The sequence below is a fragment of the Ursus americanus genome, chromosome 4 (assembly GCF_024610735.1).
Source record: "Ursus americanus isolate L20-20 chromosome 4, mUrsAme1.1.p, whole genome shotgun sequence".
NCBI lineage: Eukaryota > Metazoa > Chordata > Mammalia > Carnivora > Ursidae > Ursus > Ursus americanus.
The window spans coordinates 67416717-67432506 of NC_142130.1; positions in this window are offsets into that span (position 1 = coordinate 67416717).

The window sequence follows — 15790 nt, forward strand, 5'->3', positions numbered from 1 at the left end:
AACAAAAATTGTTGCTTCATAATGTAAAGCTTAATATTTATCCCACCCAAAATTTTTCTTGGGAAAATGAGTTTTGTGTTCATGTTGTTTAATTTTCACAATAAAGATGCCTTAGTATAAATGACATAGAGTTATGGGAAGCCCGAGTTACTGATAAGGGTATATGACTGACTCTGTGTGTGTATGTGTATGAAATCAGAATTCTAATTTTAGTTCCCTGTACTACTCTATAAAATTAAACTTTCTATTAAAGAAATAACTTCGACTGAAAGGGTTTTTAATTAGAACATTTAAAGCTATATTTCCAACGTTTTACACTGGGGCCTCAACATTAACCTTGCAGTTAATGTATTTAATTAGTTATTTTATATAAAGCTTATTAAAAATTTAGGCTTTTAATATAGTCTCTACTCCATTTTACTCTCAGCATCTTATACTGTATTCAGAATGGCGAATTAAATGGTGATAAAATAGTTTGCATTGTGCCTATAACCATTAACCTTTTAGTAATGGTTTCTAAACAGAGCCATGTATCAGAGTAGTCAATTAATTGATAAGAAGGCACTCTGATGGTTTTTATTCAATAATCTTCTTATAACCATCACTCTTTAATATATTTCTAGAGTCACATTTGAGATACACATATTATGCCAATATATTTCTACTTTCCTACCATCTTGTTTTCTAAAAACAAATGTCACTGTATCAGTTTGACTGTTGACGTTTTATATACTTTGTAAAAATGAGTTTCGAGTGGATTTTATATTATATTATGAAATATAAAGACAGTATATTTTAAGTTTTAATGAAAGATGATATGATTTCACTCATATGGGGAATTTAAGAAACAAAACAGATGAACATAGGGGAAGGGAAGGAAAAGTAAAATAAGATAAAAACAGAGAGGGAGGCAAACCGTAAGAGACTCTTAACTGTAGAGAACAAACTAAGGATTGCTGGAGGGGAGGTTGGTGGGGGGAAGAGGTAATTGGGAGATGGGCATTAAGAAGGACACTTGAGTTAATGAGCACTGGGTGTTATATGCAACTGATAAATCACTAAATTCTATCCCTGAAACTAATAATACACTGTATGTTAACTAAACTGTATTTAAATAAAAAATTAAAAAAATAATAATCTTGGAGTGGTTTCTCCATGATAAGCCAGGACTTCTGGAATAAGCAGTAATGGTATCAATTCTTTCTTCCTTATCTAGTTATAGTATGAAAGTTATAGAGAGTATCTATGTAATCCCATGGTCTCATTGTAATACCAAAAATATGTGTTTTGACAGAGATTAATTCTGTGGCTTGCTCTTTAGACATCACCATTTGGCATTGCAGTCAACAACATGGCAATCCTCATGCATCACGCTAAACTTCCATCAGCTGATCCTATAACAGGAAGACATTTGTTTCATAATAATATTGCCAAAATATGTTAACAACCATGGGTTACTTCATAGTAAACGTTAAGTTATATAACCTCTGATAAATGTATTTGAGAGGAGATTAATATGGAAAAAAAGATAATATGTTGTGAAAAATTTAAGAGATAGCACAAAGATTTTCCTGCATGCCAAGAAAAGGTAGGGAAATTAATCTTGTGGTTGTCTTTCATATACCTGAAAAATGTGAAAGAAATTACTTCCTAGTAGCAAAAGTTGAAATGCAGTTTTATTATACCTTACTTTTGGTAAATTCACTGTGCAACATCATTTTGAGAAATGGACTAAAATGACAGTCGTAGGCGTCTGAAATGCAAGTTTCTAAATATGAATATATGTATATATAAATAAAATTATTAATTACAGATTATTATTTTAAAAGGTTTTCTGAAAACATGTTAACAATCATCAGCAACACTTGCTTCTCTTTTGGTGATATAACCACTCTTTCGTGGTGGTTATGCTCTTTCCTAGTTCTTTAGCTTTTGATAGCACTGTGCACATGAGGGGGAGAACTGACAGGTTATTAAGCAAAAATAAAATCTAAACTCATCTGATTTTCTGTCTTTAGAATAAGAATCTCAATTTAAATTTAAAGAACTTGAAAATGAGTACTTCTGTTAATAAAACTGAAAATTCTGTGCTTTTGGAGATCTGATTGTATTAAATTTCCTTATGATTATGTGAGCTATTCAATGACACTGAATATAGTTTTTTGCATCTGTTTTTCTACTTATTTATCTATGCCCAAGTAAGAGTGAATCTGTTTCTATGACTTATCAACAAATTTTAATTGATAAAAAAAATTTCAAGAGTATATTTCAAGTATTGAAAACAACTAATTTAGTGGTATTTTAATTGTAGGTTTGCTATAAAATGATTGTGTTCCTTTAAAATTCATATGTGGAAACATAATACCGAATATGATAGCATTTGGAGGTAGAGCCTTTGGGAGGTGATTAGGTCATATGGCTGGAGACCTCATGAATGGGATTAGTGCTTTTATAAAAGAGAAACAGAGAACTCTTTGGTCTTTGCCATGGCAGTCTGCAGCCTAGAAGAGGGCTCTCACCAGAACCTGACCATGCCAGCACCCTGATCATGGATTTTCAGCCCCCAGAACTGTGAGAAATAATTTTTTGTTGTGTATAAACCATCTAGTTTATGGTATTCTATTACAGAGGTCTGAGCTGATGAGGACAAGGTTACACATATTTCTTGATACTTTAATAATGCATAGACTTATGGGTGAATGATTTTAGAATTAGATTTTCCTTTCAATATTTAAAAAATACATAGCATTTTTCATAAAACTAGAACAAACAATCCTAAAATTTGTACAGAACCACAAAAGACCCCAAATAGCCAAAGCAATCTTGATAAAGAAAAGCAAAGCTGGAGACATCACAATTCCAGACTTCAAATTATATTACAAAACTATAGTAATCAAAACAGTATGGTATTGGCATAAAAATAGACACATAGATCAATGGAACAGAATAGAAAACCCAGAAGTAAACCCACAATTATATGGTCAATTAATCTCCACAAAGCAGGAAAGAATATCCAATGGGAAAAAGACAGTGTCTTCAACAAATGGTGTTGAGAAAACTGGACAGCCACATGCAGAAGAATGAAACTGGACCACTTTCTTACACCAAACACAAAAATAAATTCAAAATGGATGAAAGACCTAAATGTGAGATTGGAAACCATAAAAAACCTAGAAGAGAGCACAGGCAGTAACTTCTCTGACATTGGCTGTAGCAACTTTTTTCTAGATAGATCCCTTGAGGCAAGGGAAACAAAAACAAAAATAAACTATTGGTACTGCATCAACACACACACACACACACACACACACACACAAACTTCACAACAAAGGAAACAACAAAACTAAAAGGCAACCTATGGGATAGCAGAAGATAATTGCAAATGACATGTCCAATAAATAAAAGGTTAGTATCCAAAATATATAAAGAAATTATAAAACTCAACACCAAAAAAAACCAAACAGTATAATTAAAAAATGGTCAGAAAACATGACATTTCTCCAGAGAAGACATTCAGGCATTCAACAGGCACATGAAAAGATGCTTATCATCACTTATCAGGGAAATGCAAATCAAAACTACGATAAGATATTGCGTCACACCGTGAATGACTAAAATCAACAACACAGGAAAGAGGTATTGGCAAGGATGTGGAGAAAGGGAACCCTCTTGCACAGTTGGTGGGAATGAAAACTGGTGCAACCACTGTGAAAAGCAATATGGAGTTCCCTCAAAAAGTTAAAAGTAGAACTGCCCTATGATCCAGCAATTGCACTACTAGGTATTTACCCAAAGGACACAGAAATACTAGTTCAGAGGAATAGATGCACCCCTATGTTTCTAGCAACATTATTAACAGTAGCCAGAGTGTTCATCAGTTGATTTAAGTTGTTTCCATGTCTTGGCTATTGTATATAATGCTGCAGTGAATATGGGAGTGCAAATAGCTTTGGGGATAACAATTTTGTTTCCTTTAGATATATGTCAAGAACTGGGATTGCTGGATTATATGGCATTTCTATTTTTAATTTTTAAAGGGACAGCCATATTGTTTTCCATAGTGGCTATAATAATTACATTCCAAGCAACAGTGCACAAAATTCCCTGTTCTCCATATCCTCTTCAGCATTTGTTATCTCTTGTCTTTTTGGTAATAGCCATTCAAACAGGTGTGAGGTGATAGCTCATTGTGGTTTTGGTTTGCATTTCCCTAATGATGAATGATATTGAGCATCTTTTCATGTACCTGTTGGCCATCTGTATGTCTTCTTTGAAAAAAAAAAAGTCTATTCAGGTCCTTTGCCCATTTTTTATTTGGATTATGATTATTACTATTATTATTATTTGCTATTGAGTTGTATAAGTTCCTTATGTATTTTGGATATTGATCCTTTATCACATGTGTGGTTCACAAATATTTTCTCCTATTCCATAGGTTCCCTTTTTATTTCGTTGATCATTTCTTTTGCCATGTGGTAGCTTTCTAGTTTGATGTAGTCTCACTTATTTATTTTTTATTTTGTCACTTGTGCTTTCGATATTATGTACAAAAAATCATTGCCAAGACCCATATTAAGAAGTTTTTCCCTATATTTTCTTCTATGAATTTTACTGTTTCTAAGAAGTCCTACATTTCAGCCTTTAGTCCATTTTGAAGTAATTTTTGTGATTAATACAAGATAGGTGTCCAGTTTCATTCTTTTGCATGTGACATCCAATCTTCACAGCACTATTTATTGAAGAAGCTGTCTTCTCCATTGGGTACTCTTGGCTTGCTTGTTAAATGTTAGTTGACCATATATGCATGGATTTATTTCTGGCTCTGAACTCTGTCGTGTTGGTCTGTGTTCTGTTTCTATGCCAGCATCATAGTATTTTGATTCCTAACTTTGCAAAATAATTTGAAATCAGGATGCGTGATACCTCCAGCTTTGTTCTTCTTTTTCAAGTTTCCTTTGGCTATTTGAGATCTTTTGTGGTTCTATACAAATTTTAGAAACTTTTTTTTCCTGTAAAATATCCCATTGGAATTTTGATAGGAATTGCATTGAATCTACAAATGGCTTCATGTAGTATGGGATTTTAATAACATTAATTCTTCAAGTTTATGAACATAGGAAATCTTTCCATTTATTTTTATCTTCTTCAATTTCTTTTATCAGTGTCTTAACAGTTTTCACTGTAGGGATCTCTCGCCTCTCCTTAGTTAAATTTATTTCTAAGTATTTTATTACTTTTTATGCGATTATATGTATATGTCTTTACCTTTTTCTGATAGTTCGTTGTTAGTGTATAGAATCCTTATGCTTTTTGTATGTTCATTCTTTATCTTGAAATTTCATGGGATCTGTTGATTAGATCTAAATCATTTTTTAGTGGAGTTTTTAGAAGTTCCTATATATAAATTCATGTCGTTGACAGATAGAGATACTTTTTCCTTTCTAATTTTGTTTTTCTTGCCTGATGCTCTGGCTATGAGTTCAGTGCTGTGGTGAATAGGAATGGTGTGAGGGGGAATTCTTGTCTAAGAGGAAAGGTTTAAACCTCCTTTTTTTTTTTTTTTTTAAGATTTTAAGAGAGAGAGAGAGAGAATACAAGCAGGTGGAGCAGCAAGCAGAACACAGGCAGAGGGGCAGGGAGAAGCAGGCTTCCCACGAAGCAGGGAGCCCAACGCAGGGCTCTATTCCAGGACCCCGGGATCATGACCTGAGCCATGATGCAGATGTTTAACTGACTGAGCCTCCCAAGCACCCCAAGGTTTAAACCTTTAATGATTGAATGTGATGTTTAGCCATGGCCTTGTCACATATGGCCTTTATTATGTTTAGCTACAATCATTCTATACCTAATTTTATGAGACTGTATCATAAAGTGATGTTTAATTTTATCAAATACTTTTTTCATTTATTGAGATGATCATATGACTTTTATCTTTTATTCTATTAATGTGACATATCACATTTATTGATTTGATTATGTAGAACCATCTTTGCATCCCAAAGATGAATTCTCCTTGATCATAATATATGATCCTTTTAATGTGCTGCTGAATTAGGTTTGCTAGTATCCTGTTGAGAATTTCTTTATCTATAGCCATCAGGGATACTGACCTGTAGTTTTGTTTACTTATATTGTTCTTATCTGGATTTAATATCAAAGTAATTCTCGCCTCATAAAATGAGCTTGAGAGTGTTTCCTCTTCATCAAGTTTTGGAAGAATTTGTGAAGGATTAACATTAATTCTTCTTTAAATGTTTAGTAATATTTATCAGTGAAGCCATCCAGTCCTGGGCTTTTCTTTGTTGGGAGGTTTTGAATACAGATCAGTCTCTTTACTTAGCATTTGTCATTCTGACGTTCTGTTTCTTCCTGATTCAGTTTTGCTAGGTTGCATGTTTCTAGGAATTTATCCATTTCTTCTAGGTTGTCCTGGAAGAAACCCAGGTTTCTAGGTTATCTAGGTTGACCAGTATGTCTACTTGCACTCTTAGGAAATAACATTTTGAAGATTTTCTTTGGAGTAATTTTTAAACATTAAATGATATTTAATATGCTACTATCAGGAAGGAGCTACTTAAATTATGGATCATTATAAAGTAGAATTTATATACCTGTACAAAAGTATGAAGAAATGTACCTGTATAAAAGTACGAAGAGTGTGTGTATTAATATGCATACAGTATGCATATACCTTTTAAATGAAGGTGCAGAAGAGTGTAATGGTATGTTACTTTTTATGTAATAGAGTATTAGGTCATATATCCTTTGTCACTTGTGTAAATATAGGCAACATCAAGAAAATAAAGGCTAAAAACAGTAATAATCCTTATTTTGTGTATGTGTAGGTTAGATGAAGGTGGGACGGAGACAGTTTGTCCACTGTAAAAATATAATAATCATATATAAATATATTTATACTATGCTCATGTACACATGTGCAAATGGGTATGTACATGTATATATGTACATATATGTGCATATGTGTATATGTGCAAATGTATGCACATATATGCCCATATATAACAATACATGCATATACACTCCACATGTCACCACATATGTGTGATGTTTACATATACAAACTCCTGAAAATTAAATTTTAAAAATTTGTTTGGGTTATATGGAAATGAGTCATTCACTCTGTTTAAATAATTTCCTCTACACAAAAGTAGTATCTATGTAGCCAATCCAGCATTCTTTGTCCGGGTGGTTAAAATGTAGCTTTGTTGTCTACATTTTACTGATCCGATGCCAGTGTTTTGACACTGGTTCTTGACAATGAAAAGATTGCCCTGGGCTGGAGCCCTAGATATGTGTATAAGACAGAATATTATGGATTCATTCCAGGAGCACTAGGAAAAAAAATCCATCTGCACAATAGGAAGTGTAGACTGATACATCTATATTTGCACATTGTGACTAGCCCCAGATTTTTCCCTGTGTTCGGTATGCTTTTGCATAGTTCATCAGCCATTAAGAAATATATTTGAGCTGGGCTTTTAATAAAGGCTTGTTGAAACAAGGGCACACAGCCCTTGATAAGAATTTATTTCTACAATAAATTATAATCCTTTTCAATCACAAGAACCCACACTCTCTATTTTTACTTCAAAAAAAAATTATATATATTCATTATATGTGAAATTTGTGAAGATGCCCCAAATAACGATGCTCTGCAATGCAGCCACAGTGATGCATTTGACACTGAGAGAATAGCAATGCCACGTTCTCATAGAAACGTCCCTTGAGCAATATACAATACTTGATAGCATGCTCAGCACATTATATAATTTTTTTCTTTTATGACATACTTGATATAAAGAAAATTTTCTATTATAGTAGGTGCTTTTCAGTGATTGCTGTCATAACAATAATACCTAATATAATGGGCTATTTTATAATCCACAAAACACTTTCCTTCATATTATCTCATTTGTTCCTTATAGAGGTTAATAGCATTTTAAGGAAGGCAAAACTAAGTTAAGGAATGTCTGTTTCTTGTTCGAAGCCAAATATCTATAAATATAGATGTAGAGACAAACTGGATTTTGTGGCATCTTATTTTGTACTTTCTTTATTATGTTTTCTTAGATCCTTAAAAAATGGTGTGTTCCAGAATATCCTAAATCTCTTACGAAGATACTAGATCTCTCACTAGGGTGGCATATACTGTAAATTGTAACCACTGATGTTACTGTGTAAGGGAATTTTGGAAATCTATTATGCTTGTGAATGAGAGTATTAATATTTTATTATTATTGTTATTTCCTTTGTGAAAGAAACTCCATTCTTACCCTACAGTAGCCTGTGGCTGTAAGTACCTTAAAATAATTTCAAGGCCCCTGAGCATATACCATCACAGAGTCAGCTGTTAAAACTATATATCCCTTAGGAATTCTGGGTGCCCTTCCCGTTGTCCACCTTAGTTGTAGCCCAGTGAATATTGATAAGGAAATACCAACCAGAGAACAGAGGCAGAGCCTGCCTCAGGACAGGAGTTTATGTTACGCTTGCACAGCTGTATTTTTTAAAACCGTGCATGAGTAATTTCTTTTTATGCTTTCTAAATGGGAATTTTTTTACAGATATATTATTCTATCCCCACCATTGTACATTCGTTATTATTGAGAACCAAGGACTCGCCTACTAACTTCAAGTTATTGGACTATGAGGTATCATCTAGCATCTTGATACAGACATATATGCAGGAAGCAAACATCCTGGGCTTTGGGCTGGTTTGGTAACTGAGTGAAATTTGGGGTCTGTCCCTTGTGAAGAGATTGACTCTTTCAGTATATGGGAATCAGGATACTCCTTGATAGTTAGCTTGCCAAAGGGATGGACTATAAAAGGATTAAAGTTATTTACATAGAAACAGAAATCTAAATTATTGGGGTATGAAGTGTCCTCAAACACACACACACACACACACACACACACACACACACACACACACGCTTTTCCCAGGCTCCTTTGCAAATAATTATAGCATTGTGACCATAAGCTATTCAAAGAGACTTAAGGAAGAATTGGTAATAGAAGCTCCTAGAAAATCACCTTTTACCTTTCTTCACTTATCTTATAACCTATAGAATTTGAACATGATAGTCGTCTTAACTGACAAGTCAGGAAGTAGCAGTAAGTTGCCTTTCTCTAACGATTGGAAAAGGTGACAAGAAATCGCAGTGACATCAGCAAGAGATGCTTGTCCAGAGGTAGCAGGACTGTTATGTCAGCTCTGTTATCAGAGATGTCCAGTCCTTCCAACTTCCTGCCATCTTTAGTGTCTGACATGTATGCAAAATAGCTTCATTGCCTAAGAAGACATCTAATAGAAGATATTCCATTTGTGGGGGGGGGAGTGATATAAAAGGAACTTTCTTTAAAGTACAAAATTTTATAAATTAAAAAAAAAAGCCGCTCAAAAAAACACTAGAAGATAAAAGTTGAGGAAATCTTCCAGAAAACAGAACTAAAATGTAAATAGTGGAAAACAAAAGAAAATAATAGGTATCAATTCAGTAAAGCATATATCCAATTAATAGAAGCTTCTGAAAGTTACACAGAAATACTGTTGGGAGATTCTCAAAGAAAAATGTATGAGGAAATTTATTAAAATTGAAAAGCATTAGTTCTCAGATTGCAAGGCCCACTTAGTCCCTAGTCCAAGGAATTAAAATAAATATTCCCCCCCAAAATATCTACAGGGAAGTTTATACTTACGAAATTAAAAAAAAAAATGGAGATTGAACAATTATATGAAAGAGAGAGTGAGAGCAAGCAAGAGATAAAGAGAGACTGAGAGAGAGATTGAGAAAGAAGGGAGGGGAAATTTCCAGTATAAACCTATCCTTAGCCATTTTTTTTTACCTTTTGTGATGTAAAAAAAAATTACAATTATGTGAAGTCTCAAAAATGTTAAATCTTTTACTGCATCGTTTATAGTTATGTCAGCATTGTTCCTCTCACTTCCACATTCTTCTTTGCCTCTCAAAGGATGAAATTGTGGTCTGTATCTACCAGGCTCTCTGGCCAGCCAGAAATCTGGGTCAGATGGTACCAATGGGAGGCTACTACACAACTTTTGAAAAGGGAGAATGATGGGCAGATACAAGGACAGAGAACTGCCCCCAAATCCTGAAGGCAACAAACCCCTGCACTGCAGATCTCCTGAAAGCCAAGAACAGTTTCTTTTTGTTTCTTAAAAGATCTTATTTATTTGAGAGAGACAAACAGAGATAGGGAGAGAGAGCATGATCAGGGAGGAGAAGAAGCAGGCTCCCTGCTGAGCAGGAAGCCCTATTCGGGGCTGGATCTCAAGACTTTGGGATCTTGACCTGAGGTGAACACAGCAGATGCTTAGCTGCCTGAGCCAGCCAGGAACCCTGCCAAGAGCAGTTTCTGTTTTGAACTCTGTTCTAATTTCTCCAGGCTTGAAAATCTAGGTTGCTTTCAGTTTCCTGATGGAGCTCTAAGAGGCCTCCCATGCACAGTCATAGGAAGATTAAAGGAAGAATAAAGATAAAGAAAGAGAGAGAGAAAGAAGGAAAGGAAGGAAGGAAGGAGGAAGGAAGGAAGGAAGGAAGGAAGGAAGGAAGGAAGGAAGGAAGGAAGATTAGGGAGAGAGAGGAGAGAGCGCAAGGGTGTGATCTAGTCAGGGAAGGGAGAAGTTAAGTGATGAGGAAGAAAAAGCAAGTGGAAAAGAAGCAAGTTACTAGACAGTGTGTAATTTGTGTTAAAATGAACATGTAAAGCTCAAAATCTCTACATGTACACATAAACAGCGTAAGGAAATGTGTGGCAGAGTGCGCACTTAACAGTTAATATTGATTCCCCCAGAGAGATGGAATTGGAATGGGGTAAAGATAATAAAAATGGGATGAAGATGATAAAGAAAATACTTTTTTCTTTCTGCATGTTTGTACTGCTTGATTTATTGTACAGGTCATGAATCGTTCTTTTAATTATATACTGCAAAATTCAAATGTGGTTTTAAAAATATTTTCCCTTACGATCCCTAAAAGGATCATGTAACTCCTGTCCCTTCAGGTCTTTCATCTTCCATTCACTCTGTAGTTCTTCCTGATTTCAGAATTGAGTTGAGCATGTAGTTAATTTGCACGGTAACAATGTTTCTAATGGCCTTTGTATAAAAAAGTGATAAGCTCTGGATTAAAATAATATCTAAGTGTATATATTTAGGAGGGAGCTGGTGGTGGAAGCAGTGGGAAGCAAGTTTAAGTTCCATAATACACTTGTTAAGTTAAGCTATCTAATGCAACTACTCAGGAGGCTTTAAACAGTGAATGGGTGAGTTTCAAAACCACAACATCAAGAAAACACTGCAAGGATTTCTTGGCTGCACACCTGCAATGTCACATGGAGACAGAAACAAACACCAGAACAGAACTCACTGTCTCCTTGCAGTATGTTGAAAAATGTTGCCATGAAGTGTACTTCCGTGCTATGCAGATGGGCTTGTATGAGTTTTGAGTATTTGAAATGTTACATGCAAAGAGGAAATGTTAGTTGCTCTGATAAGGTTTAATCAAATTATTTCCTTGAAGGTGTGTTTTTTTATTATTATGAATGAACATGTTGACATGAGGTGTGATAGGAGCAGGATCAGTTGTGTCTCTGCTTGTGCCGGCAGCCCATTATGTTCACATCATGTTTTTGAATTTCATTTACAGATAAGCACTGTGAGTAATTGTAACATGAAGTGGTAATCTACCGCTGATATATGAAAATAGAGAAACTTAAATTAAAAACATCATTCAACCGAAATTTTAGACTGTACTGTGGAAGGCTGGGCATCCAGATGCACAAAGAATGCCCACTTGAAAAGAATTTTGCACTCCAGTCATGGGAAGTTTTGTCTCAAGTAAATAGCAGGCATTTCTACCAATAATTGATCAACATATCATTGTAGATAATATATGTGTATTTTTAAGTTTTGATACAAAAGATTTCATTTTCCTGCTAAGCAGATGGGTTATGTTTCTCATTTAGATTATGCATTAGAATGCATAGAATGCACGCTTTAGGTGATATTTGGCTAAAAACAATTGCGATATATTTTGGCACTCTTCCTGATCACATGGCATAGATGAAAAGAAATCATAGTAAATTTAATTGAATGTAAGCAGTTTTGTAAATGAGTTTAAATGTTAGCATTAAGTAAGTAGAGAGGTTTTTTTTTTTTTAAAGAATTTTATAACTAAGCTAATCTAGTTTAGTGATTCCCAAACCAAATCTATCCTAATGCACTTTTAGAAAATTCCCTGTACTCGCTCTAATTTAATTAAATTGATTCTCTGCATTCGGGCCAGGAAACCTGATTTTTTTTTTTTTTTTTATATTTCTCAGGTGACTGATGACCTGCTCTTTTTTCACATTTCTAATAGAATCCAATTCCTTTTGTGCGAGGATGAGGAACTGGAGACCTAGAGAGTTAAGACAGGGTTCAGCGGGAGATGAGGGCCTTGATTGGTAGGGTGCTGCCTGTGCAGCATCTTGGTCACTGTGTCCCAGTGCAGAGCACTCACAGATTTTGAGCAGCTATAATTTAAAAAATAAAAATTAACTTTTAGATCGCAGGATATTGGCCTGAAAAGATGACCCAATTTGTTTATTTTAGCAACCATGAGAATCAGAGAAACGAAGGCCTCATAGTATCTGATTCTTCCTTTACCTAATGTTGTCTGTATTGCTTTGGTATAAGAGGGCAGATGAAAATCAATGAAAAAGTGTATTTTAATCTCTGAGTTTTTTTCCTAGAATTTTCACTTACTTTTGCAGGCAGCTGCTAATATTTCTATCCATTTTTAAACCTTCTCAATCCCTTTTGCTTAGTGCAGTTTCTACTGAGAGGGAGTTTAAAAGCAGATCACATGGAGACTGAATATTCTGTTAATATTCTAAATATTAATATCTACAGTGGTAGAATTATCTTCTGACTTTATCATAAATTATTTAACTAACCAAAACATGTATCTAGCATGTGAAATTTTGTCAGAAACAATCACACAACAAATGAGGAAATTTGTGTAGCTTGATTGGATATTGAGATGTGACCTTGGGTACTTCGATTAAGTTCTATTTCTCTGTTTTCTCATAATTAAAATGGAGTGATACTTAATTCAGAGGGTTGCTGTGAGGAGTGAGAAGCATGCAGGTGCTGTGCTCAGCTATCCTTCATTAAAACTAGCTGCAAGGAAATGCAAAGTTGACTCCTGTACCGGGATGCCACCTTCTGCACCATCCTAGCATTTGCACTGAAGCCAGCCTCCTCCCAGGTGCTCCCAGTCAGTGACTGATCATGGCAGGGGTCCTGGTGCCACCCACTTCCTAGCATTCAGGGCTTCACTCACTGGCCACTTTGGTTCAGGGATGACCACTGACCTGACAGAATCTTCCCTCAAACTGTGCTGCAGTCTGAGACTTCCTCTGATCTTCCTTCCTTCTCCCTCTCCTTTCCCCAGATGCCTTGCCTGCTTTGGAGTCTGAAGCTTTTGCTTTTATACTCCTAGTTCCTCACCTTTATCCTACACAGGTATTTCTCCTAATAAACGTCTTTCACGTCTCCTCCTACCACGGTGCCTGCTTCTTAGAGGACCCCAGATAAGATGTGGGAATAAATAATTTAATAATAGTAAAAATATTTAGAATATTGCCTGCACATAGTAAGCACTATATACACATTATCATATAAAAACAAATAGAGTGAAGGGGGTCACAGGTACAAACTTATGCTTATAAGGTAAATAAATTCTGGGGTTGTAATATGCAGCATGGGGACTAGAGTTAATAATATCGTATTGCATATTTGAATAAAGCCTCTAAGGGAGTAGATCTTAAAAGTTCTCATCACAAGAAAAAAAAATGGTAACCGTGAGGTGATGGATGTTAACTAGACTTACTGTGGGGATCATTTCAGAATATATACAAATATTGAATCACTATGTCCTACAACTGAAACTAATGTAATATTTTATGTCAATTATAGCTCAATTAAAAATAAGATTTTGAGTAATACCATGAATAATTAATTACATATGTATACAAGAAATAAACTTAACAGAGATATAAGAATTATTATTCTCGAACAAGACAAAAAATGTCATTATTGCCCATTTTGCTCACCAGTAGTATTATTTTGGTAGTTGTTTCCAAGCTCTTGGCATAAAGAGCAAATTTTGAACTTATTTACTGAAACAGGAAGTTATGTTACAGTTACTTTAATTTTCCTTAAAGCCTTTTACCTAGAGTTGAGAAAAAACAACCTAATGAGCAAATGCAACATTATAATCTCATCGCTTTCCATGTACTGTATTTAGTGGCTCTGGTTTATTTAGCTTGGTAGAGCATTAATTGAAAATTCAGCAGCATAGGCTGAATTCACCCTAGGGTCTATGGTGTGGTAGGCAAAAATTAGTAAGACAAAAGACTGGTTGCTTTGAAGAATTTTCTTTCATTTTGAATGGGGAAAGGAGAGAATGAGGTGGAGTTTAACAGTTATGTTTACAGAAGACTAAGTGATAAAACATACAACTGCTTGTAGTCAAAGTAGCTCAACATGGAATTATTCATTAATGATAACTTACATATTAAAGATAATTTGTCCATAAAAATACTAAATATTATAAACTGTCTCCTCAAAATTATTTTCAGCAGTTTATGTAATTCTTACTAACTTATTAAAATTTGGTCTACAAATTCTATTAAACACTTACTGAATTTTCTTATGTAAAGCTTGCATATGAAAGGAAAGGAGTTTCTAATCCACCCCAGAGCATTTCCTATTTCTTTTTAAGAACTTGATTAGTGAGCAAAGACACTTAATTCTCTGGACTAGAGTAAAATGGAAGAATTGAGTGTGAGTATAGCACCGCCACTTAATCAACTCTCTGATCCCATGACTTTTCCAAGCCTGAGCTTGTCTATTAAATGATAATATTCCATATTTTATATTAGTAATTGTGGATATTTTTATTTGTGTTATTACCTGGAAATATCTGTGTAAGTTTTCTTCTCTGTGCATTACTTTCCATTTGTTCCCCACTGCTCTGTGCCACCCATTATGAAATTGGTGGTTAATCCGTCTAAAGCTGCTTTCAGACTAAAACTCCCTTGGCTTAGAGTAATTAATCTGGTGTTGGTTTTTAGCCTCATTACTCAAACTGATGGGGCCTTCAGCAGAGTGGCAAATAGGGAATTGTGCTGAACAGCAAGAAAAAGGATTTGGGCCAATTTCTTGTGTCACAGGTCTTTACAGTCTCATTGGCACTCATTGCTCTCTAAGGCCTTCCATGCCCTCAGGTAGTGTGAACCTGATCAGATGTGTCCCGATGACCCAGCTGCGATCTCCTTCTTCCAGTTCAGGATCCAGCGGGAGCTGCCAACAACTAGATATTGAGGAAGCCAGTGAAAATAGTGTGCTTCTACTAATTATCCCAACACCCAGACTCTCCACTGATCTCCTAAAAGAAACACATTCATACAGAATATTGAGCAAGGGAAAGAGAAAAAGGAAAAGCAAATACTTGTGGGAGGAAGTCAGTGCTAAGGGAGAGGCTAGGAGGAGCACTTCCTTTTGCTCACTTCCACCTCAGGTATGTGGGGAGCCCACACCAGCACAACCCTATCACTTCCATTGTTAAGTCTGTGGATTTCCAGATTTCTACAATGCACTCCCTTACTTTTGAGCCCAGGCTGGTAAGAATAATTTCATAAGCATCAATGACTCCGTTTGTTCAAAACTACTCATGGCGTTCTGACTTTCGTAAAG